The 3,990-nt window shown below is 38.8% G+C and overlaps 1 protein-coding gene across 1 annotated transcript in view; it reads left to right on the top strand.

Moving 5' to 3' along the window:
- The first annotated feature begins 1,095 nt into the window (after nucleotides 1-1,095).
- The window catches only part of LOC101567779 (guanylate-binding protein 1-like), a 19,747-nt gene continuing 16,852 nt past the window's right edge, over nucleotides 1,096-3,990 (top strand). Inside the window, exon 1 of the mRNA XM_023720331.1 lies at nucleotides 1,096-1,105. The gene's annotated coding sequence lies outside the window, so the exon portion shown is untranslated. The remainder of the gene's footprint in view (nucleotides 1,106-3,990) is intronic.

The raw sequence follows: 3,990 nt of genomic DNA, 5'->3' as shown, positions 1-3,990 counted from the left end.
TCTTTGTTCTCCATTTCTTGTTCCCCTTTTTGTATGAACATTTTCTTCCCATTTCCCAGTATCCAATATGAATTTTGGGATCTGTTTACACTTTCAGGTTCTCACATCAGAGAACCCATGTGATATCTTAACATGAGTGTCACATTTATTTCACTTAAGAGCGTGGTGTCACAGAGCATCGTTTAGCTAGAAGACTCTCCAACTTACCCTCTTACCCTCACTTCTTGTTTTCTTTGCAAATTAGAGACTATTCAGGTTTCTTTCAAATTCCTGAATCAGGGATGATTTTAAAGGGAACATAGGAAACTTTACATAATAATTCATAAGAAAAATCAAATATTTCTACAATTATTCAGTGAGCACACTGAGAGGTAGTAAAGTGAGGTGACTCAGGGATCAGGATCCAGGCTGCTGTCATTCAGATGACTTATAGTGCTGTGGGTTGAGACAACTGATTCGGCCTGTCTGTGCCCCAATTTCTATCCATAATGGGAAATTTTGTTATGAGATTTAAGATATGCAGTCCATGTGCAGCAATGCCCCACCCAGACACCTGGACCATGAAGGGAGCCCTCCCGACTGCGCAGTGAGCATCAGAACCAAGGGCTGGCACTTAGGATCAGGACTATAGGCCCTTTCCTGCACGCTGTGTCTCAATACACAACTACACTGTGAGAGAATCTTATTACCTTTGGAGGTTATACTTTAAAGATAACATGATGTCTCCCCACTCCAGTATGCTCAAACTCGCCCCAATCTTGAGTGACATTCCATTATATTTTAGACCTAAGAGAACTTTTTAAAACATGTGATTTCTCAGAATTCTTCCCACAAAACTTTTGAAACATAGGGATGATGAAACTTTCTAAACCATCCCTCTGGAACAATTACAACAATTCTTCTTATTGTTACTGATGCTTTGCCAAAAACTAAGCACTTTCAGTTTCACATTCCTCTAACTCTATAAAACAGGTGGCTGTGAGTCACTGTTTTCTGCTCGTGAAAATACAGGAACCAGTCAGAATCTCAGGGTGACATAAGAGCCCAAGGATACAGTCAGAGGCTGAAAAGAGAGAAGCCAAACCATTAGCACTGAGGAGAGCAGGTAAGACCCTGCCTTCCCTTCAGGCAGCCTCTCCAGCTCTGAAGGATCCCTCCTCAGGGAGTCACACCTTCTAATTCTGATGCACTGAGGGCAGGAGTTTTCAAAGGGTTGGTTAGTTTTCTCAAAATCTGTCATGATTGTGAAAAGTTGAAGCTGAAACTTAGATGGGACAGGGAGTTAAATGAAATGCAAATTTTGACATATCCTCAGATCCCCAAGTGCCACCACTGGGCTTGTGTGGAGTGCCCTCCCCCACAGGGGAATGAACTGAGTCTTTCTGTTTAATGGTTTTGAGCAGGAACACTGTCTACTGTGATCTAGTGAGGCTCACTCAGAACTGCTCCTCCTGCAGCTATTCAGGTACTAAGTTACCACAGGGTTGTTGATTTGCAGAAAGAAAGCACAGAAATGAGACTCAGTTGAGCAGCCATTGTCCCTGGTAAAGGCAAAGAGAGAGAAACACTCAGAATGAGAGAGGGAGATCATAAAAGCAGCCTCCTTTCTATAGGCACTCAAACTGCATTTACCGCAGGGTGCCTTCCTTCAGCTCTGGTGTAAATTCAGTGACTTTTTGGGGCTCACGCGCTCATTACCTTCCACCAGCAAATATCAGCTGCCACATTTCACTCAAGGGCTTCCTCTAGAAAAGTCTCACAGTGCAGCCCTCAGGGAGGCCTCCGCTTCCTACAGAATCCTCTGACCTCAGCCCGGTTTTCCTGCCTTCAGGGAGCTCTTGCCCTGACTTCCTTGGCTGCCCCTTGCCTTCTTTCTCATCTCTTCTCTGTAGCCACCTCTTTATACCAGATCCTTACCCCTGCCTCCTCCACTCCTTGTCTTTCTCTCATATTTCTTCTTGCCCTGTTCTAACAAAGATATATGAGCAAAAACAAAAACAGTTAGCAGAAGCCCTAGAAGCACTTTGCTGAAAACATCTTAGGAAAAATCCCTATGTATTCCTATTTCTTTCCCTATTCATAATCCTTATTTCACAGAAAGTTTTTTGAATTCCAGTATTTGCAATTGAGCATTTATATGGCACTGACTTCACTTTTATTCTCTGCGAAGCTCAAGGAGCCCATGGTCAGGCACCAGCCATGCCTGTGCCCCTCCAAATCCTTGCAAGGTCCCTATTTATGTGCTTCTCTGGTCAGCTATTTTCATTAAATTTATGGAAGTAGCATGTTGCTTTCCCTTCTGGGAAGGCAGGGTGAGAAATGTATCCTCATTCCAGTGAAATGAACAAAGCCCCTAGAAAGAGGAACACACTTTAAAATCACTTGGAAATGTCCAAAAGGCAAACATCAAGCCATGAACCATGTACTCAGGAAGGGCTTTATACATTATAAGAATTAATGAACTGATAAATATTTGATTTATTACATATTCCAGGAATGGAAAAAATTTCTTTAAATGATATTGTGCACCATTTATTGTCTCTAATATTTTTTCTAAATTTTTATCTGAATTCAAAAAGAAACTTTCTGAAATAAATTAAATGGAAAATTTGAGTTGTGAGAGCAGTTGAATGTTCATGTAAAACTATTGATACCTTTTTTAAAATTGAACTGCTTGGATAATACTTTCATAACTTCCTCAGCTGATCCAAGTTCTCCCTCATGCATCTTGTTGTTGCACACAGTATTTGTTTGCTCATTCTGGGGAGTTTCATCAATCCAATTCCTCAGCACTGGGGGTCTGCCCATTAGCTCACTTGTTGAAGTGCCTCAGTCTCAGGATGCTGTTGTTCAATCCCCAGACCCTCAGGCCTTACCAGACCTGCCTTAAGGCATCCTGAGCCAGCCAAAAATTAAAAAAAAAATAAAAAAATAAAAATCCATCTCAAGTTTTACTTCACTACAGGCTTTCTTGAAATTAAATTTGTGTTGAGAAGGCTCATGTAATCCTGATGAGTTTACCTTTAACCTGATTTCTTTGCTTTCCTTTGGTAAATTTCAATATTCTCTCTTCTTGGTAGACAAGTGGGATTTTTACTAAGGTTTGTCATGAGGACTTTGTTTTTGTATCACAGTTATTTGACATTGTAATTGTCACTTATGTGTCTCTTGGAATTTTTCTTCATGCTAGAAAGTTTTCTGTTATGATTTCCATGAAGATGTTTTCTTTCATGTGTGCTCCTTTCTATTTTTTCTCTAACTAAATCCAATTAGCATTAAGTTGTCATTTCAGTGTCATCTAGGAACTATAGGGTGTATTTTGTTTTTATCTAAAACTTCTCTGAATAATTCATTACATTTTTCAGAATAACATAATATATAATTAATTAAAGAAACATAGTCGATCATGGAACATTGCAATAGAAAGAAAAATAGTATAAAATTTTGGACTCATACATCAGTAAACTTATATATTAATATGTATAATGGAAATCAAATCTTCAAAGCTACTTGGGACTGATGTAAACTCTAACCAAGAAATATTCATGTCTCACTTAGGAATTTTGAGTCTACAATATCTTATTTCCTCTCTCCATTCCTCCCAGGTACCACCTGTAGGTCCTCAAACTTGGTGTCCAGTAGCTTTCCTATTTTCACTGTAGTATTCTCAATCTTCCTTTCTCTCTCTTATAATCCTCCCACATATGAAGTTTCATCTTAATCTATCACTGTCTTGTTGATCTTATTTTTTGATATGAGCATTTAAAATTGTAATCTTGATAAAACATACATAGCATGTAATAGTAACTTAATAATTTCAACAAAATAGTTCATTAACATTAAGTATATTTACATGATGTGTAACAAATCTCTGCACATTTTATTTGGAAAATTAAAGCTACTTCCATTAAGCCCAACATCCATTTTCCTGTCTTCTGTCTTCTCAGCCCTAGGTAACTATTTGATACCTAATTGACAGCTCTGTGAATC

This window comes from Octodon degus, unplaced genomic scaffold (genome assembly GCF_000260255.1).
Source record: "Octodon degus isolate 3935 unplaced genomic scaffold, OctDeg1.0 scaffold00074, whole genome shotgun sequence".
NCBI lineage: Eukaryota > Metazoa > Chordata > Mammalia > Rodentia > Octodontidae > Octodon > Octodon degus.
Note: the sequence above shows the minus strand (reverse complement) of the source record. Positions and strands in the feature narration are given on the sequence as shown.